The sequence below is a fragment of the Bos mutus genome, chromosome 6, assembly GCF_027580195.1.
Source record: "Bos mutus isolate GX-2022 chromosome 6, NWIPB_WYAK_1.1, whole genome shotgun sequence".
Classification (NCBI taxonomy): domain Eukaryota; kingdom Metazoa; phylum Chordata; class Mammalia; order Artiodactyla; family Bovidae; genus Bos; species Bos mutus.
The window spans coordinates 101,059,307-101,081,969 of record NC_091622.1 but is presented as its reverse complement, the minus strand read 5'-3'; the positions used below and the strand labels follow the sequence as shown (position 1 = coordinate 101,081,969).

The following is a 22,663-nucleotide window of genomic DNA, read 5'->3' as shown; positions in this document are numbered from 1 at the left end:
GCTGCCCTCTAGCCCTGTAAATGAGCCAGGCAGGAGTGTGCGACTTGGCAAACAAAGCCTCTGTTTTATTAAGCTAATGAGTTTTTGTGGATAAGCAAGGCCAGCATTAAATCATTTAAAATGAATTTTCTCCTAGATTGAAACATTGTACCCACTGTATTGAGAAATGAATTTTAAAATTTGGGTAAAGTTTGATTTCTAATAACCTGCAATATTTCCTTCTCTTTCATTGCTGTTTTTCTTTCCTGTGGCTTTTCATTTAGAATTACTAAAGCTTTGTGATTTGCTTCCCCTTGACTTTGAAGTAGTAAAAGAAAATAACCAAAAGTGCCAAGAATCTGGAGAATCGAGCTGTCCAGAGTTGAGCAGAAAGTGCTTATTGTTTTGCTTGTCTGAGTGGTGGTTTCCAGCAGAAGACTTCATGGGGTTAATTTGAATTTCTTGCCTTCTTAAAACTGGAAGACAGCCACATTCTTATGCACCTGTTTTTAGCAGTACACACTTGCCTTGAAATCGCCGTTTCCACTGTAATGGACTAAGTGGTTGCTCAGCCTTGAGAATAAATAAGCCTCCTTAAGCACTTAAATCCCTCCTGGGGAGACACTTCCAGAAAGGTTCATTTTGTGTCACAGCTAGGGACAACACTCAAATAACAGGCGAGAACAACACCAATTATTTTAAAGGAGACTAATTAGGGGATACACAAGAGGAACTTCAGCTGCGAATTGTAGAAACAGAAATTTAGAGGTGGGAATCATAGCGCTAAAAGTTTTTATTCCTCCACTTCTATAACTTTTATGGTAAAAAGTCTCTGGCTTCAAAGCTTGTCTCCCACAAATTGAACTCTGGCAGGGATTAGGGTGACTGGATGTTTGTTGATGCCCCTGGCTACACATTTGATCACTTGCATTTCCAAATGTTTGTTTTCTTCATCCTGTGTCAGAGTAGAAGAGAGTATTTACAGACAGAGGCTCCTGAATCTCTGTCAAAATGTGTTCACTCACTTATCTGTCCCTTCATTTATATGTCTGGTCAGGCTTTGGTGGAATTGCTCACTTTGTGTCAAGTACTACATTAGTCAATATTTTGTCTTCAGCACACTTCACAGCTTTGTGAGCTAAACTGCGGTGCAGTGGGGTGAGGTGGTCAACAGTGATGATAAAGGAAGAAAAATAGTTTCAAGGACCAGTATGACATTGGGTGCAAGAAAATATTCACAGGATATTCTGCCAGAGATGATAGGTAATAGAAATCATGGACACCTATTCAGTTCAGTTCAGTCGCTCAGTCGTGTCCGACTCTTTGCGACCCCATGGACTGCAGCACGCCAGGCCTCCCTGTCCATCACCAACTCCCGGAGTTCACCCAAACCCATGTCCATCGAGTCGGTAATGCCATCCAACCATCTCATCCTCTGTCGTCCCCTTCTCCTCCTGCCCTCAATCTTTCCCAGCATCAGGGTCTTTTCAAATGAGTCACCTCTTCACATGAGGTGGCCAAAGTGGCTTTGGAGTTTCAGCTTCAAAATCAGTCCTACCAATGAACACCCAGGACTGCTCTCCTTTAGGATGGACTGGTTGGATCTCCTTGCAGTCCAAGGGACTCTCAAGAGTCTTCTCCAACACCACTATTCAAAAGCATCAATTCTTCAGCACTCAGCTTTCTTTATAGTCCAACTCTCCCATCCATCAGACACCTATTGCGTCTCTGTTAATAGTAACTCCAACTTCAGTATTTTGTTTGGGTTCCAGCTTATTATATAATCATAGCTAAATTAAATTGTGTTGTTTTTAAAAGCAGTATATTGACCTCTCGCGTCATGTGATTGACTGAGGGGCCCCTGACACCAGTGTGGCCAGAAGGAGGCGACACGTGGCGGGATGGAGGCTACCTTGCAGCAGTGCTTGGAGGACACAATGGAGAATCCATGTACTATTGGAGTCCTGTGCACAGATTTACAAGGACTCAATCTGGGCTGCCGCAGAACCCTGTCAGATGAGCATGCTGGGGTGATATCTGTTCTAGCCCAGCAAGCAGCTAAGCTAACCTCATACCCCACTGGTATTTCTGTGGTGTGTCTAGAATCAGATAATGGGAATATTATGCTCCAGAAACACGATGGCATCACAGTGCCAGTGTACAAAATGGCCTCCTGATGTCTTGTATCAGTGCTCCGAAGCCTGTCACAGGCCCTCAGTGGTACCTTATGTTAATTATCTTATAGATAATATAATATACTAGAGTTCTAGTAATTAGACCATTCGTGTAATAAGCATTGGTCACTTTCCTATTAATTTTAGAGTAAGCCTTTTGACCCTCTGTGGCTTGACTTATGAAATACTAGTTAAGGAAAGTACCACATTTTGAAACAGCAGATTTAAGTCACCTTGTATATAGAATTTTGTTATGTTTAATAATCCTGGTTGGAGGAAAAAAAAGCAGTATATTGATTCCAACATTATAGATTCAGTCTTGGGATATCTCAATTATTATATATGAAAGCTATTTTAACACTGATTAAGTGAAAAGGAACTAAAGAGCCTCCTGATGAAAGTGCAAGAAGAGAGTGAAAAATTTGGCTTAAAGCTCAACATTCAGAAAACTAAGATTATGGCATCTGGTCCCATCACTTCATGGGAAATAGGTGGGGAAACAGTGGAAACAGTGTCAGACTTTATTTTTTGGGGGCTCCAAAATCACTGCAGATGGTGATTGCAGCCATGACATTAAAAGACGCTTACTCCTTGGAAGGAAAATTATGACTAACCTAGATAGCATATTCAAAAGCAGAGACATGACTTTGCCAACAAAGGTCCGTCTAGTCAAGGCTATGGTTTTTCCAGTGGTCATGTATGGATGTGAGAGTTGGACTGTGAAGAAGGCTGAGCGCCAAAGAATTGATGCTTTTGAGCTGTGGTATTGGAAAAGACTCTTGAGAGTCCCTTGGACTGCAAGGAGATCCAACCAGTCCATTCTAAATGAGATCAGTCCTGGGTGTTCTTTGGAAGGAATGACGCTAACGCTGAAACTCCAGTACTTTGGCTACCTCATGTGAAGAGTTGACTCATTGGAAAAGACTCTGATGCTAGGAGGGATTGGGGGCAGGAGGAGAAGGGGACGACAGAGGATGAGATGGCTGGATGGCATCACCGACTCGATGGACATGAGTCTGAGTGAACTCCGGGAGTTGGTGATGGACAGGGAGGCCTGGCGTGCTGCAATTCATGGGGTCGCAAAGAGTTGGACACAACTGAGCAACTGAACTGAACCTCTGCCAACAATTTGTAGAACTTTCCATATCAATCAGAAAAATGACCAAATGTAGTGATAAATTAATTGAATGAGAGACCATTACACTTTGCTGGCTCTAATGCCATGGTGGCTTATGTAAGCAAAACAAAATCTTAGCCTGCAGATGCCTCAAGGTTACAAAATTGAAAATGTAGGGATGACCAATCACAAACAATTAAGGCTTTACGCTGTAACAAATCAAATAACTTCCTTTCTTTATATCTGTACTGTTTCTGTATGTCTTCTCCTTAGCTCCTGTCTGCCAAGAGTCTAAGAGTACTCTTAACCATTTTCTGTTTGGTGCTGCCTCATTTCAATTAATTTTTGCTCATTTGCTTAAAATTTAAAATATGCCTCAGTTTATCTATCAACAGTTGTTGTGTATAGCTACTTCATTCATTTCTAACAAATAATAACGATTTCTGTGATCCGCCAAAAACATTCAAAGATGCATGTGTGCTCAGTCCCTTAGTTGTGTCTGACTCTCTGTGACCCCATGGACATAGCCCATCAAGGTCCTCTGTCCATGCGATTTTCCAGGCAAGAGTACTGGAATGAGTTGCCACGCCCGTCTCCAGGGGATCTTCCCGACCCAGGGACTGAATCCATGTCTCCTGCATCTCCTGCATTGCAGGCGGATTCTTTACTTGCTGAGCCATCCAGGAAGCCTACATATACATAGATGTCCTCCCTTTTCCATTTCCTCTTTTTGAAAAACTCAATCCCACTGCTCTAAGGTGAATCACTTTGAATCATTTTTATGGGGAATTTCTTCCAGGTTTCCTTTGGCCAGTCATCTTGCTTTGGCTGGTTCTGAGTCTGTATTTGATATATATTAATATCAAGGTCCTTTCCTCTGTGCATTCAAGATGGTTTCTAGTGAAGGTGCCTAACAGCAGGTTGACATCATTACCATGAGGTGACGCCCCCTGTCTTTTTGACCTTCAAGGAGCCTTTCTGTGCTTGTTGTTGTTCTTCAGTCACTCAGTTGTGTTGGACTCTTTGTGACCCCATGGACTGCAGCACGCCAGGCTTCCCTGTCCTTCACCATCTTCTGGAGTTTGCTCAAACTCATGTCCATTGAGTCAGTGATGCCATCCAACCATCTCATCCTCTGTCATCCCCTTTTCTTCCTGCCTTCAATCTTGCCCAGCATCAGGGTCTTTTCCAATGAGTCGGCTCTTTGCAGAAGGTGTCCAAGTATTGGAGTTTCAGCTTCCTCATCAGTCCTTTCAATGAATATTCAGGATTAATTTCCTTTAGGATTGACTAGTTTGATCTTGCAGTCCAAGGGACTCTCAAGAGTCTTCTCCAACACCACAGTTCAAAAGCATCAATTCTTGGATGCTCAGCTTTCTTTATAGTCAAACTCTCACATCCATACATGACTACTGGAAAAACCATAGCTTTGACTAGACGGACCTTTGTTGGCAAAGTAATGTCTCTGCTTTTTAATATGCTGTTTAGATTTGTCATAGCTTTTCTTCCAAGGAACAAGTGTCTTTTAATTTCATGGCCGCAGTCACCATCCACAGTGATTTTGGAGCCCAAGAAAATAAAGTTTGTCACTGTTTAAATTGTTTCCACATCTATTTGCCATAAAGTGATGGGACCGGATACCATGATAGTCGTTTTTTGAATGTTGAGTTTTAAGCAAGCTTTTTTACTCTCCTCTTTCACCTTCATCAAGAGACTCTTTAGTTCCTCTTCACTTTCTCCCATAAGGGTGGTGTCTTCTGCATATCTGAGGTTGTTGATATTACTCCTGGCAATCTTGATCCCAGCTTACGCTTCATCCAGCCCAGCATTTTTCATGATGGACTCTGCATAGAAGTTAAATAAGCAGGGTGACAATATACAACCTTGACATACTCCTTTCCTGACTTGAAACCAGTGTGTTGTTCCACGTCCGGTTCTAACTGTTGCTTCTTGACGGGCATACAGATTTCTCAGGAGGCAGGTAAAGTGGTCTGGTATTCCATCTCTTTCACAATTTTCCAGTTGGTTGTGATCCACACAGTCAAAGGCTTTGGTGTAGTCAATGAAGCAGAAATAGATATTTTTCTGGAATTCTCTTGCTTTTTCTGTGATCCCTGGATGTTGGCAATTTGATCTCTGGTTCCTCTGCCTTTTCTAAAACAAGCTTGAACATCTGGAAGTTCTCGATTCAGATACTGTTGAAGCCTGGCTTGAAGGATTTTGAGCATTTCTGTGCTAGCACGTGAAATGAGTGCAATTTTGCGATATGGTGAACATTCTTTGGCATTGCTCTTCTTTGGGCTGGAATGAAAATTGACCTTTTCCAGTCCTGTGGCCACTGCTGAGTTTTTCAAATTTGCAGGCATATGGAGTGCAGCACTTTAACAGTGTCATCTTTTAGGATTCTCTGTATGTATGTAGTAGGGAAGTTCTCCTTGACTTCGAGAATAAGGAATATGTGGTCATTTATCTCTTATCTGAGCAGGGTTCAGCTCTTTTCTTACTCCTCATTTGGGATACCCATCCACAAGGACAAATTCTGGCTGCTTAGCCTGGGGCCCATCTATCTCCTGCCTCAGTATGTGGTATCTGTTTAAATATGGCTGATTACCCCCTCCAAAGAGAAACACAACATTTATGATCTCAAAATATAATCAGATCATTATTTCTAGGTAAAAATTTTGGTAAGACTTCAGTTTTCACAGGCCCTGGACAGAACATCTGAAGAAACAGCAGTTTCATTGCCAAATGTAAGTGAATCACAAATGACATAATTTCCCCTGAAAAATGCCAGAAGTATTTTCTCTGTATATGGTTGTCTATATCGTGCTCTTACATATTTCTGAATCTCACCTTGTGTTTAAAGTCTGCAACTGTATCTTTTATCTGTATTCTACACTTAAAAAAAAATCTTTTATAAATACAATGCCAAACCACTCCTCTCAGATGTGTACATATCAATAATTGAATAAAACTATTGAGGCATAAATACTCGATTTCTTAAAATCCATAAATATCATTAAGAATTACTTTTATTATCTTAAAATATTGTGAGAATTACTTTTACTATTTTAAAATATTGTGAGAAACGGTTGTAGGAGACATGCTATTACTCTACTGAAAAAAATGTATTTAAATGAACTAAAGTGAACTATTGATGACTTAAGTTTGTGTTCTTCTCAGAGTTCTAGTTTTCTAAAAAGGAGAACTCTTAAATTTGGTGAAACTGAAAGTGTTAGTCACTCAGTCATGTCTGACTCTTTGTGACCCCATGTACTGTAGCCCACCAGGCAGCTCTGTCCATGGGATTTTTTCAGGCAAGAATACTGGAGAGGGTTGCCATTCCCTTCTCCAAGGGATCTTTCTGACTCAGAGATTGAACCCAGGTCTCCTGCATTGCAGGCAGATTCGTTACCGTCTTAGCCATTGGATGGAGAAGGAAATGGCAACCCACTCCAGTATTCTTATCTGGAAAATTCCATGAACAGAGGAGCCTGGCAGGCTACAGTCCATGTGTTGCAAAGAGTTGGACAGGACTAAGCACACACATGTAGCCATTGGAACATCCATCAATTTAAAAATTAAAAATAGCTGAGATTAGAATTTGCTGTAGTACACTCAGCCTCCTGTCCTGTAACTCAGTTTGATACATACAAGTTCATTGTGACAATTGGTTTATTTCTGATGAATATTGCTAGGAAAATTTCTTCACAACTATAACAGACCCCCTAAACTCTTAAAAAGCAAATGACTGTAATTGTATTCAAAGGCAAAGTTCTAGAATTACTCTGAATTTGACATATGTTATTTACACTTTCACTTTCTACAATTATCCTTCTTGATTCATATTAGAGTTACCCAGAAATCACCTGGGTTCATCTTTGTTAAAAAAAATAAAAGTGAAAACATAGCAGATGCATTAGAGTAATTATATAACAATTTCTGCTGCAGGCTAAAAGCATCTTTCAGGCATTTTAATTAAGCCAGGGGTGTTGCAGCATGCTAGCAAATGTACTCCATTTGATCTTCAAAAAATACATATTAGGACATGCATAATGACAGAAACAATACTTTACATTTTAAAGAAACAATCTTTTTCATAGAATCAACTTTATTTTAATTGTAAATTTCTATTTTAAGATTAACTCAGGAATACCTGTATGTATAATTTAAAGAAGACAGGAGAGGCCAATTATTTTGAGAAGAGATGGATTTGGGTGCAGGCTTCCACTCTATTCACTTTTCATGGATTTATTTTTTATTTTGCAAGAAGAGATTAGTGGAATACTTATGAAGTAAGATTTTTTTTCTTGATGAATTCTCCATAGTATCCAATTTTATTGCCAATGTACTATAAGAACTAAATATTTTAATTCTTAATTAGTAATAAAATGTCAATAGCTATTTTAGGAAGAATAGAACTGTCTTTGCTTTGGTGACTGTGATAACCACTAATCTTAATTTCTAGATTTGAGTAGTTTGACTTTTGGGTAATTTGGGCCATCTTTTATTACTTTTTTACTTCACATTTGACTGTCTTCTATGATGACACTTTTTAGAAGTGTCTTTCTATAGGAGGGTCTTCTGTATGCAAAGTAATTCCCCCACTAGCATTCAGTTCTTTCCCTTTGTAGTGAACAATTATGAATCCTCTTGGTTGCAAAGGTAGAATAAAGAAGGAGGAAGATAGGAGATAAGAGAAAAGGAAAGCAGTGGAAAAAGAAAGGAGGTACAATGGAAGCAGGTGAAGAATTTTGTTTAACAGAGGGAGGTATAAGTAAAACATTTAATTCTGGAGAAAATGAATGGATAGAATGAATGAATGGCTAGATAAATATTAAAATAAAAAGATAGCATAGAATAAAGCAAATAGCAAAACAAATATCCTGTGTTATTTACATTTTAGTTAAAGAAAATATAATCTCATGCATAAAAAGAAATTAAATTCTCTTGGAAGATGTTAATGTCAAAATATCTATTCAGTCTTGTCATACTTTAGATAAAAGCATAATCTTGCAGCTTGAAAGTATTCTGATGTATTTCATTTGTAAACAATTTTCTGGGACAGGAAACTCTAAATGACATCAACTACATGTTTCAATTACAAACCAAATTAACATTATTTTAGAAGAAAAATGGGTATCTTCATTTAGAAGCCAGATGTCTTATTAAATACAATTTCCTCTGTTGGCTGCTTTATATTAGGGGCAGATTTAAAATAAGAACAGCTTCTGTGAAATATAATTATACCCTTTGTGTGGCTTTCATGGTCATGGAGACTGGAATATGAAAGTCACTGACAAACAGATCTGCAAAGCAGCTTTTTTCTTTTTCTTTCTGTAAAGAAGTTGTTTAAATTCAATCAGCTGTCATTTTTTTTGGCTGTCCAGAACCTTGTTATTGTCTCAGTTATGTTAGATTGATTGATATATCCATTCAGAGTTTCCTGTTATGGCTTTCAGAGAAGTCTCTCATTGCTCTATCCAGTGTTCAGCCATCAAATACTTCCTTGGTGGAGAATTTACATTTTTTTTTTGACTCATAAATGCTTTAAGATGGATGCAGTAAGAAGCATAAGCTACGTCTGGTGTCTTGGAGTTAGAGTTCTTTTTGTATCTTTCTCATGTGAACACTCTAATGAAAGAATGACTTCTTTTGCTTAATGATTATTCTGATTTTATTCTTTCCCCTCTTAAAAAAAGTTCTTAATGCGTGTATCTTCCAGTGGGTGGTGTTTACTTTTTTCAGCTCCTTATGTCTAATGAATTGGGAACTATTGGCAATTGGAAAACATTGGCAGTAAGTGACCGCCTGGTTATTAAAGTTTACTCAGATGCTCTCTGCATTATCCAGTAGATAGAACCATGGAATCCAGAAGCCAGTGGGTTACCTGGTCCAACAACCTATCTAACACAATTGGTCTAGCGGTTCATACACATAATGTCTGGACCTTGGCACTTGCAAGGAGCCCATTCCACCTTTGGACAATGCTGTCAGACAATTCTTCAGTAGATTGTGCTGAGATTTTCCTGAAGCTTCCATTTATTGATCACAATTCTACCTAATGGCAACGTATAGAAACTTCCTTCCATTTCTCATGTAATTAACCCATTACATATCTGAAGGCAGTTGTTTTGCCCATTTGAGTCTTAATTCCCAGATTTAACTTTCGCAGTTCCTTCACTTTTATCTCATAGGGGTCCCCTGACCGGCCTGGTCAATCAGAAATTCTCATCCTACCTCTGATAGAAGGTTGATACAGCTTGAGTTCTGTTGCTGTTTTCATCAAGACATTTTGAAAACTATTCTTTTTAAACAATTATTTTTTTTCTATTTAATAAGACCCTCTTTAAAATATCTTTTATATTACGAAATAGTCAATATATGAGAAAGTAGAAGTACTTGGGTTGTCAAATAAAAAACAAATCCAGACTTAGAAAGACTTTATTTTTTTAATTTTATTTATTTGTTTTATTTTTCTCTGTACTGTCATTGTTGCTGCGTGGTCTTTTCTCTAGTTGCGGTGAGCAGGGGCTACTCTCCAATTGTGTTGATGTGCTCTAGAGTGTGTGGGCTCCAGTAGTTGGCACATGGACTCAATAGTTGGAGCTCCTGGGCTGACGAGCACAGGCTCAATAGTTAACGGCACACCGGCTTAGTTGCTCGGCAGCATGCGAAATCTTCCTGGATCAGGGATTGAACCTGTGTCTCCCACACTGGCAGGTGGATTCTTTACCACTGAACCACCAGGGAAGCCCAAGAAAGACTTTATTTGAGGGGATTATTGCACAATGGGGAAAGAGACCCATTTTGAAGACTTTGACCATCAGATCTGCAAGCATTATACAAAAAGGGATCTTCTTTAATAGAAAGAGTAGGAAGGTGAGAGGGAATGGTGTGCAGAAGTGGGCCGGAAGGGTAGCTAGATGGGATAGATTAGAGACCTTTCTACCCTAAGGACAGTCTGTTCTCCAGGGACCTCTAAGGGACAAGAGACCTTGGGGTAGGAGAGAAATTAATCACAGGTTAACAAACACTTTCTTCTGCTGGATCAGTGGGGACAAGCAGTTCAGTGAATCATTTCTGAGGTGGAGAATGGGAATTTGGAGGGTCTGTATCTGTCCACGTTGAAGGTAAACCAGGGCACTGTCTGTGAGTCTTATCTAGTTTACATGGGAACCAGTGGTTGTTTGAGCTAAGCCGTTTTCCGGTACACAAAAGAGTGAGTGGGGGGGGATTTCTTTAAACATTGCTGTTTTCCAGGATCACAGGACTCTGATGAAGCTCAACATTGTTACTATTCACTGCTGGACTTCACAGATGTCAACATTTTGGGCCATATTTGCTCTAAAAACATTAAAAAAAAAAAAAAGAAATCTATACTACAGATACAGTGAACCCATGCAACCTACTTCATCTCCTTATTTTTCTCCCCAGAGTTTACCAGAATCCTCTTTAGATGTTGCTGCTTATGTATGATACATCAGACAGACAGACAGATGCACACACCCACACAGAGTATGGTTTGTTATGTTTTCAGTTTACTAAATGATTTCATACAATATATCCATACCTATCAATCTCTAACTTATCCTGTATCTCTATTTCTTTATCTATATCTCACTTTTTCTCAGTCAGTGGTGAATATTTGAGATCTGCACATCTTGGTATATGTCTTTCTATTTCATATATTTTACCTATTTAATTACTGTATGGCAGTACACTATTGGAATATTTGATTTTTAAAAATCCATTCTTCTGTAGATAGGCACTTAAATTGTTTTAATTTTTCCATTATTACAAACAGTAAAATCTTTTCTGTGGGTATCTTTAAACTTGTGTATGTGTTAAAAAGTTTCTTTAGGGGGTGAACCTAGCAGTGGAGTTTTCTGAAATTTTACTATTAATAGATACTATCAAATTTTTCTCTAAAGCAGTTGTACAGATTTATACCCCCTTTTTTCTCTAGCAGTCTGTGACAATTCCTTCTGCTCCACATTCGTGTAATATATTTTAGTGTCAGAATAAAATTTTTGCCATATTGCTAGGCATGAACTATGGTATCATTTTGTGTTAATTTTTAGTTCCTGATTAGTAATGAGGTTGGGTTTATTTTTATGTTTCTGGACCATTTAGTTTTTATTTTTACAATATGGCTATTCACAGTCTTTGCCCATTTTCCTTGAGTTGTTTTTCTTTTCTTATTGATTTGTAGATGTTCTTCCTGTTTTCTGTATACCAGTCTCTTTGTCAGTCATACCCATTGAAAAGATCTGTACTGAATCTGTTTGCTTTCATAGTTTTTTAAAAAAGATATATATTTATTTTTATTTATTTATTTGACTGTGCTGGGTCTTAGTTGCTGTCCACAAAATCTTCAATCTTCATTGCATCATGTGAGAGTTTTAGCTGAGGCATGTGGGATCTAGTTCTCCAGTGATCGAACCCAGGCCCCCTCCATTGGGGGTGCAGTCTTAGCCACTCTTGTGGCTACCAGGCAAGTCTTGCTTCCATAGTTTTTATGTTTGAATGTCGCTGTTTCAGTCAGCTTAAGGTAAATTGTGTGACGGTAATAGAACTCCCAGATCTCAGGGTTTATTGCAGTGTAAGTTCCGCTTTTACTCACATTCACGTGGGTTGACAGGCCCTGCTCCACAGATTTTTCACTCCAGAGATTAGAGTTGAAGATGTGGCTCTTATCTTAGACATGTCAGTCTTGCAACATAGAGAAGAGATTACAGACCCACAGGAAGGCTCTTAAAGCTTCTGTTTGCCAGTGGCACCTGTCACTTTATACCCACATTTCATTGGCCAAAGCAAATAGCATGGGGTGCGGGTGTAGGGGGGCGCAGTTGTGTTCAGAATGACACAGTCTGTCACACTGAGACCCTGGTCCTTTTCTTTGTGGTCTGTGTGTTTCATGTCCTGTTGAAATAATTCCCTACTGCAGGTCATAAAGATATTCTATATGTTCTTTGGAGGGCTTGATTTTTACATTTATCTTTTTGATCTATCTGAATATATTGGGTGTAGTGGGAGTTAGATATGGAAGTTTAGTTTGTTTCTATGGATATTTATATGGATATTTTTATTTATATTTATGGATGGTGAAACATGCTGATCAGCCTTTTCATCAGCCATTCCGGCCTTTTTTCTCCGATGGTTTTAATGTGATCGGTGTCATGTATCCAGTTCCCACGTATATGTGGTCCCTTGTGTCTCCAGTTACGTTCTGTTTGTCTATTTGTGTACATCTATGCTAATTACTCTCTCTGTCTCTCCATATATTTATATATATATTTTTAAATTTAGACATATACCCAAGCATGCTTCAGCCTTGGGGCTTTAATTTACTGAGGTGGAGTTATTTTTCACCCCTTAGGTTTCCTATCTTGGAGACAGCCTCTTCCAGGACTTGGTTTTCTTGCCTTCTCTCCTGGCTCTGCCCTCCAGATCCATGACACCCACTTCTATTGTCAGACCTCTGGTTTTGAGTTCCTGCTTAATTTCTGGCACTTAAGATTTACCTTTCTTATTTATTATTATTACCCAGCCTTATAAACTAATTTTGGGATATATATATTTATATATATATATATGGGCTTTCCTTATGGCTCAGCTGGTAAAGAATCTGCCTGCAATGTGGGAGACCTGGGTTGGATCCCTGGGTTGGGAAGATCCCCCAGAGAAGGGAACACCTACCCACTCCGGTATTCTGGCCTGGAGAATTCCATGGACCATAGTCCATGGGGTCGCAAAGAGTCGGACCTGACTGAGTGACTTTCACTTTCACTTTTATATATATATATTTTTCTGGAACTTTCTTGCTTTTTCAATGATCTAAAAGATGTTCGCATGAGTTTGAGCAAGTTCTGGGAGTTGGTGGTGGACAGGGAAGCCTGGCATGCGGCAGTCCATGGGGTCGCAAAGAGTCAGACATGACTGAGTGACTGAACTGCACTGAATTGATATATATATCTGTCTCTCCAGGAACTGAATATATATTCGATTCCTGATCAGTGATCGAACCTGCAGCCCCTGCATTGGAAACACTGAGTCTTATTATTTTACTTATTTGTTTTTGTCTGTGCTGTGAGGGCTACTTTCCAGTTGTATGCCCAGTCTTCTCATTGCAGTGGTTTCTCTCGTTGCAGAGCATGGGCTCTAGGGTATGAGGGCTTCAGCAGTTGTGGCGCCCGGGCTCTGGAGCACAGGCTCGGTAGTTGTGGTCCAGGAGCTTAGTTGCCCCATGTGGAGGCACTGAGTCTTAACCACTAGACCACGAGAGAAGTCCCCGGGGGGTTATATTTTATCCAGCATTTTGGTTTTTGGTAACACGAGGGGTATCTGTACTGCTGAGTCTATCTCGTTGCTGAAACTCATAGGAGACTCTTTAAAAGTTGAAAGTATTCAAATGAGGGAAAATCTAATGGTAGAGTTAATAACTTGATTGACAAAAGAAATAATTTATGGATCACAAGCCTTCCCAGGGAGTCTCAAATTATGTATTGAAGCAACTAACTTTAAAATTAATTAAAAAGCTATCCGCTACCTAAATTATTTTGATAGGTGAGCTTTAGCTTATAGGAAATTCTCTTGACATGGTTCCTTGCTATGGTGTGTTGAATTTAATGTCTCAGCTAATTTTCTCTAATAATTTTCAATAAATATCAGAAACAAACTACAGGAGGCTTTCAGATTTCAGTGTGTGTGTGTGTGTGTGTGTGTGTGTGTGTACATGCACACATGCATGACAGTGTGTACAGAAGGAGAACGTGGGGAGTTAGAGAGGGAAAGGGAAGTGGGAGGGAAAATTGTCTTATGTTCCTTCCCTCTCCCCATAGCTGCTTTTCTGCCTGCGATAATTTCTCTCCCCTGCACGCTTAGAGTGAAAGTGAATGTTATGTGTAACTCAAGGGTCTGATGCCCTTATGGGCTCTAACCATTTAGTAGAAAAATCTCATTACCATCTTCACCCAAACAAGGATCATCTTGCTCTGGTGTATTTGGGCTGCATCTTAGTCGTTTCTGGTTCTCCCTGTTCTCTATTATCGCTTAATTCCTAGCCATGGTTTTGTTCTGCCTTTGGTCTCTGTACGTTCTGCTCTGGTGCTTAACTTAATCATATGATATGTACAGACTCTGGAGGCAGACGATCTGGTGTCAGGTCCTGGCTTGACACTTACCAGCTGTAGGATCTTGGGCATCTCACTTAATCTTTCTGTATTTCAGACTCCTCGCCTATAAAATGGAAATAAAATAAGTAGCTATCTCTTGGAGTTGTTGTGAGGGTTGTGTAGTAAGTGGATTGTCCAGTATCTTCAGATTTTGTTTCCGTTTCGGTGCATGCATGTTCCAAATGAGCTGTCATTCCAGAGCCAGCACTGGCTGTCTTTACTGTCAACTGCCCTTGACTGTCAGAACCTGCTTTGTAAAGTTCTTGGGAATTCCCGAAAGTATTTGGGAATTTATGTCTGTGGTCCCTAGTCCCCTCCAACTTTGCCCCAGCCTTTTAATCAATAACCAATTAAATGGTTTTTAGAGTATAAATAGGGGCTTTGGGCTTCGCTTGTGGCTTACCTGGTAAAGAATCTGCCTGTAATGTGGGAGACCTGGGTTCAGTCCCTGGATTGGGAAGATCCCCTGGAGAAGGGAAAGGCTACCCACTCCAGTCTTCTGGCTTGCAGAATTCCATGGACTGTGTAGTCCATGGGGTCACAAAGAGTTGGACAGAACTGAGTAACTTTCACTTTCACTCCCTGGTGACTCAGTGATAAAGAAACTGCCTGCAATGCAGGAGACACAGATTTGATCCCTGGGTCGGGAAGATCCCCCGGAGAAGGAAAGGGAAACCCACTCCAGTATTCTTGCCTGGGAAATCCTATGGTCAGAGGAGCTTGGTGGGCTACACTCTGTGGGGTCATAAAGAGTTGGACATAACTTAACAACTGAACAACAACAACAAATTCATAAGAGAACTGCTAACATAAAGCTGTAGTGCTGTGCTGTTCTTAGTCGCTCAGTTGTGTCTGACTCTGTGACCCCATGGACTGTAGCCCACCAGACTCCTCTGTCCATGGAGATTCTCCAGGCAAGAATACTGGAGTGGGTTGCTGTGCCCTCCTCCAGGGGATCTTCCCAACCCAGGAATCGAACCTGGGTCTCCTGCATTCCAGGCAGATTCTTTACTGCTGAGCTACCAGGGAAGCCCACATAAGGCTGTTATGTACCAGCTTTCCAGAAAGTTTGGAAATAACAGTGTAGGACATAAAAATTTAAAACTGGATGATGAATACAGCTTATTTGTTAAGAGGACTTTTCAAATAAACGGAGTCTGGCCTTGCCTTCTTCTCTGGTTGTCTGTGCTTCTCTCTGACCCTGAGTGGGGACTCCTTGAAATCTGTGGTGTTAATCCCCATCCTCTTGAGAAACTCCATCTACTCCAGGGTCTTTCCAAAATGTGACTTTGGACATGATCCTTTTCTTTGAGTGACTGAAGGATTTACATCCAAGTAGACTGTCAGATGCTAATTTTGTAGCCTTTTACAATACTTGGAGAAGAAAAAGAAAAAAAATTTTAATAAAAAAAGTAGTTTTGAATTCAAGGACTGTAAGCATTGAAAGTCCTTGGTCAGCCAACATATTGTTTTGGAAGCCAACATTTTAATGTTTTTTTTTGAAAGAGATGAAACAGTTTGCTTTAAGCCTTGAGACATTAAATGTCAAGTTTGAACCCATATGCTGGATTGTAAGCATTCAAATAGCTGTATTATGCAAAATTCTAGAAAACTGGGTTTGCCATGGAAATGTTATTGTAGTTATAACTATGGGTAGGCTATTGTGGTTTTGTTTCTGACCATAAGAAAGCACTAAAATTTATACCCCAGGGGTTAACTGAAGAAGCAAAGGCAGAGATAAATGAAGCATTTCAATTTATTCTAAAATAAGACTCTGTTCTCCCCTTTGTCAGTTATAAATTAATATAATCCTTTGATTTTTCAAGCAGACTCTTGCACATATAAAAGATTTCAGTTTCAGTCAGGTCAGTTCAGTCACTCAGTTGTGTCCGACCCTTTGTGACCCCATGGACTGCAGCATCCCAGGCTTCCCTGTCCATCACCAACTCCTGGAGCTTGCTCAAACTCAAGTCCATCGAGTCAGTGATGCCATCCAACCATCTCATCCTCTGTTGTCCCCTACTCCTCCTGACTTCAATCTTTCCCAGCATCAGAGTCTTTGCCAGTGAGTCAGTTCTTTGCTTCAAGTGGCCAAAGTATTGGAGCTTCAGCTTCAGCATCAGTCCTTCTAGTGAATATTCAGGACTGATTTCTTCAGGATTGACTGGTTTGATCTCCTTGCAGTCCAAGGGACTCTCAAGAGTCTTCTCCAACACCACAGTTCAAAAGCATCAGTTCTTCAGTGCTCAGATTTCTTTACAGTCTAACTCTCACATCCATACATATTTCAGTTTAGAAAAGTTCTAAATGCTGGTGAGTAATATTTAGCTTAGGTTTTGAAGTATGTGGTATGAAAGAATAACATCAAAGTTTTGAGTTTGGGAGTGTCTGGGAATAGTCTGGAATTCCTTACACAAATCTAAATTTAGGAAGAGAATGAAATTATATTATACTGATTTTTTCACTCAGAAGTAACTTCACCACAGATTTGCCAATCTGTAAGAGATATTTGCTGTTTGTAGCTGCAACATTAGGGGGTAGGATTTGGCACAGTGTTACTAGCTTTCTATTGCTGCTATAAGCAGTTACCACAAACCTGGAAGCTTAAAACAACATTCACTTATTGTCTCACAGTTTCTATAGATTAGTAGTCCAGGTACAACTTAGCCAGATCCTTTTCTCAAAGCTTCACAAGATCCCAGTCAGAGTGCCAGCTGGGCTGCATTTCTCTCTGGAACTCAGGGTCGTCTTCTTTTTAAATTTAAAATTTAAATTAAATGTTTATTTTTGGCTGTACTGGGTCTTTATTGGTGCATGGGCTTTCTCTAGTTGTCATGTGCAGGCTTCTCATTGTGTTGGCTTCTTTGGTTTCAGAGCACAGGCTCTAGCTGCACGGGCTTCAGTAGTGGTGGCACATGGGCTGAATTGCTCCGGGCCATGTGGAATGTTCCCTGACCAGGTACCGAACCCATGTCCCCTGCATTGGCAGGCAGGTTCTTAACCACTGGACCACCAGGGATGTTTGAGATCCTTTTTCAAGCTCCTGCAATTACTGGCAGAATTCAAGTCCATGAGGTTATAGAACTGAGGGCCTCATTTCTTGCTGGTGATTATCCAGGGCAACTTTTAGCTCCTAGAGATCTCGTAAACTGCTTGGCACATGGCCCTCTTACAACATGGCAGCATGCTTCTTTAAGCTGGCGGGAGAATCTCTCCCTCCATTCTGAAAGACATTCTTACATAATGTAGCAGAGTCACAGGAGTGACTGTGCTAGCGTTTTGCCGTATAATGTAACCTAACCAAGGGAGTACTTATCCTATTACCTGTGCTGTATTCTGTTGACTAAGAGGCAGGTCATAATTTCTTCTGCCCTGAAGGGGATTATGTAAAGGCATATATCACTCATTGGAGGTCATGTTTGGGAGAACCCACTGTTCTTGGTATACCAAAAACTATATCAGTAGGTCATATAGCACATTAAAATTGAGCTAGGGTCGACTCGATGGACATGAGTTTGGGTAAACTCCGGGAGTTGGTGATGGACGGGGAGGCCTGGCGTGCTGCGATTCATGGGGTCACAAAGAGCCGGACACGACTGAGCAACTGAACTGTACTGAACTGAGGGTCTGCTGGATTTTCCATCTCATGTCATTGTATTTAATTGAAATACGATTAAAAAATATTATATTATGGAAGCCCCTGAGTTCACTGAAACCATTGGTGGTCTTGAGTGAAGCATTCTTTAGCTTTGAATTTGTATTTTAATTTTAGAAAAATAAATAAGAGGTCTGTGCTACCCTCATGACCATGATGACATTTGTACTGTCTTTTGATTAGTACTTACTGGTCAGCCCAGAGCTTCAGAAGATTTTGATGGATTACAGGGGTAGAAAACTTTCATAGAGGGTTAGATCTGGAAGCAAGAAAATGAGGCCCCAAGGACAATAGATAAACAACAGTCAGTTAGAAGATGCAATGGAAAAATGTTCATTTATAATAGTGATAAAAGGTGAAATACCTAGAAATAAAATTAAGAAACATTTACAAGATCTACATGAAAAAATTAAAATATTACTAGAGAACGCAAAGAAGACTTGGGGAAAAACAAGGCATGTCATGTTCAAGGAAAGGAGGATTTAATGTTATTAGGCTGATATTTCTCCCTAAGTTAATCTATAAATCTAAGCTAAGATACTACCAGAATTTTTGTTTTGGTTTAACAGACTAGTTTACTCTGAAACTCATATGGAAAAATGATCAAGAAACTATAGCCTGGAAAATTCTAATACACTAAAAGAGGAAGACTGGCGTGCTGCAGTCCATGGGGTCTCAAAGAGTCAGACATGACTAAGTGACTGAACTGAAAAGACGAAGATGATTTTGGTAGGACTTGCTCATCTCATATTAATATGTATATGCTACAAGGAAGCCACATAATTTAAGTGTAGTACTGCTTTATGAATAGAAAGAATAGAAAGTTGTGAAATAGACTCAAATATATATATAGAATTTTAATGTAAAAGTGGTATTTCATATCAATGGAGAAAAGATGGGACACAACTGAGCAACTGAACAGCAACATATTTTATAGCACTTATTTTCACTATATTAAGTTGCCAAAGAAATATTTGATAATACATGGTTAGCAAGACATAGGGAAATTACTCTCCTACTGATTAGTGATGAGAGTGTAATTTGATACAAACTCCTTGGAGGATAACTTAGCCATAGCTTGCTAACTGAAAAATTCATATAGCCTTTCATCTTGCTATATATTTTCGAGGTATTGATCCTAAAGAATATTCATATGTGGGCAAAAGGAATGTACACAAAGATATTCATGGTAGTATTGTTTGTTTATAATAGAAATATTTGGAAGCCACTTAAATTCCCTTTAATAGGATATCGTTTAAATAAAATATGATTTATAAGGATAGTAAGAGTTTTTCTGAATGTTCAGTGTGTGCTAAGTACCATAGTGGGCTTCCTGGGTGGCTCAGCTTGGGTAAAGAATCTGCCTGGTAATGCAGGAGACGTGGGTTTGACCCCTGGGTTGAAAAGAGTCCCTGGAGAGGGAAATGGTAACCCACTCCAGTATTCTTGCCTGGGAAATCCCATGGACAGAGAAGTCTGGCAGGCTACAATCCATGAGGTCACAAAGAGCTGGACACAATTTAGCGACTAAACAACTACAAAGTACCATAATGTGCACTTATACAATCTTATTTAACTCTCCTAAGAAATAGATGAGGTAGGAATCATTATCCTCTTTTTGCAAAAACGGGAAACTGAGACACAGAACAACTAATTTGCTTCTAATAGAGGAAAAGTGAAGTCACTCAGTCGTGTCCGACTCTTTGTGACCCCATGGACTGTAGCCTACCAGGCTCCTCTGTCCATGGGATTTTCCAGGCAAGAGTACTGGAGTGGGTTGCTATTTCTTTCTCCAGGAGATCTTCCTGAGCCAGGGATTGAATCTGGGTCTCCCGCATTGTAGGCAGACGCTTTATCATCTGAGCCACCAGGGAAGTCCTCCTAATAGAGGAGCTGGAACTCAAATTGAGGCTCTCAAGCTGACATATTCTTAACTAAGCTATAGTTTCTCCCATATATGTGGAATTCTAGGATGGTTTTAAAAAGAAGGAAGCCACTCTATGTTCTCTACTATTATCCTAGACTGTCTAGAAACAAGCATTTCTAAGACATATATTTTATAGGAAAACTGCAAGGAATAGCATGGTGTAGCATATTATCATTTTGTGGAAAAAAGACTATAGTGATAAATGTTCATAAGTACATGGTCTGTCTTCACAGATACAAAAAAATTAGCTCTAGTATTTGCCTCAGGGGAGAGAAACTATGTATCTTGGGGGGAACAGAGAAAGGAAGAAGATTTATTGTTTATATTTATCATTTTGTGTATTTTGAATTTTGTGCTAGGCACATATGCTATTTACTAAAGAAAAATAAATAACAATAATAAAAGCGATAAACACAGGGAAGAGGCCTCGTTCATATACCCTGTTTCTGCAAGTATCTTACTTCCACTTATAAGGATAGTTTATGTTATAAAAATTTAATGTGTACCATAAATAAGTGAAAAGATGAGTTCCAAAAACTGAGAAGAGATATTTATTATAACACATAGAACCAACAAAGGATTCTTAGCTAGGACATATGCAGGACTCAATAAGAAAAAGACAAACAAACTAATAAAAAAATGAGCAAAGAAATGAGCAGCTAATTCATAGAAGAGGAAGTTCAGGCTAACAAACACATGAAAAGATGATGAATCACATTAATAATTGTAGAAGTGATGTTGTTCAGTCGTGTATGACTCTTTGCGATCCCGTTGACTGTAGCCTACTGGGCTCCTCTGTCCATGGTATTTTCCAGGCAAGAGTACTGGAGTGGTTTGCCATTTCCTTCTCCAGAGGATCTTCCTGACCTGGGGATTAAACCCAGGTCTTCCGCCTTGTAGGCAGACACTTTACCTTCTGAGCCACCAGGGAAGCCCAATAATTGTAGAAGGCAGGTTAAAATGATGTGTGTCATCTCATACCCCAAATTTAGAAGTTTAACACTATGGAGTATCAACAAGGGTGGAGAGCAATAGCAAGAACCACTGGTGGAGTGTAAATTGGTTCAAGCACTCTGGGGGCCTCACAGAGTGGAAGTGCTCCTGAAGACCTTGTGGCTTAGCAGTTTCATCCACATCTGCTCAGGGAGAACCATGCAAGGATGTTCACAGTAACATTTTCTTTTAAATAAAATTTTATTGGATATGTTAGATAATACACTTCTTGAATATTTTATCTTAGAATTTCTAAAGCACTTTCCAATTAATGCCCATGACATCTATGAAATTGGCATTGCTACTTCCCTGGTGGCTCAGACAGTAAAGCATCTGCCTACAATGTGGGAGACCCAGGTTCAAACTCTGGGTCAGGACGATCTCCTGGAGAAGGAAATGGCAACCCACTCCAGTGTTCTTGCCTGGAAAATCCCATGGACAGAGAAGCCTGGTAGGCTACAGTCCATGGGGCCACAAAGAGTTGGGCACGACTGAGTGACTTCACTTTCACCATGTTTTTACTCTCTTAAGTGGTTGCCCTGGGTTTCCCAGGTGGCTCGGTGGTAATGAGCCATTGCAGGAGATGTGGGCTTGATCCCTGGGTCAGGAAACTCCCCTGGAGAAGGAAATGGCAACCCACTCCAGTATTCTTATCTGAGAATCCCACAGACAGAGGTGCCTGGTGGGCTGTAGTCCATGGGGTCCCAAAAGAGTTGGACAGGACTTAACGACTAAATAACAACAGTGGTTGCTCTAGAATTTGCAATACGCGTTGATAACCGGTCCAAGTACATTTTCAAACGACATTGTGGTGCTTCGTGAGTACTTCAAGTACTTTATTGTAACCAAGCCTGATGATTACTTTTGTGTCAGCTTGATTGGCCAAGAGAGAGCCAGACTAAACATCTTTTCTTAGTGTGTCTGTGAAGGTGTTTCTGGATGAGATTAACATTTGAATTTGTGGCTCAAAGAAGTTATTTCCCTCCTCAATATGAGTGGGCATCATCCAATCCCTTGAGGGCTTGAACTGAACAAAAGGCAGAGGAAGGGGGAATTGGCCCCTTCTTTTTCCTACCTCACCATTTGGACTAGGACAACTCATTGTATTTTTTTTTCTGCCTTTGACTGGGATTTACACAAACACCTTCCCTAATTCTCAGACCTCAAGACTCTTGAGAGTCCCTTGGACTGCAGGGAGATCCAACCAATTCATTCTAAAGGAGATCAGTCCTGGGTGTTCTTTGGAAGGAATGATGCTAAAGCTGAAACTCCAGTACTTTGGCCACCTCACGCGAAGAGTTGACTCATTGGAAAAGACTCTGATGCTGGGAGGGATTGGGGGCAAGAGGAGAAGGGGACGACAGAGGATGAGATGGCTGGATGGCATCACCGACTCGATGGACGTGAGTCTGGGTGAACTCCGGGAGTTGGTGATGGACAGGGAGGCCTGGCGTGCTGTGATTCATGGGGCCGCAAGGAGTCGGACACAACTGAGCGACTGAACTGAACTGAACTGAACTGAAGGACTCAGACTGAATTGCACCATTGTTTCTTCTGAGTCTCCAGCTTACAGATAAAAGGTCTTGGGATTTCTCAGCCTCCATAATTGTATAAGTCAATTCCTCATTATATATGTATATA

At 40.0% G+C, this 22,663-nt stretch overlaps 1 protein-coding gene and 1 pseudogene across 1 annotated transcript in view; both read left to right on the top strand.

Annotated features, from left to right (window-relative positions):
* Positions 1–22,663, top strand: part of MAPK10 (mitogen-activated protein kinase 10) — a 551,463-nt gene that overhangs the window by 120,500 nt on the left and 408,300 nt on the right. The gene's annotated exons all lie outside the window — the stretch shown is intronic.
* Positions 1,881–2,156, top strand: LOC138988178 (ragulator complex protein LAMTOR5 pseudogene; annotated as a pseudogene).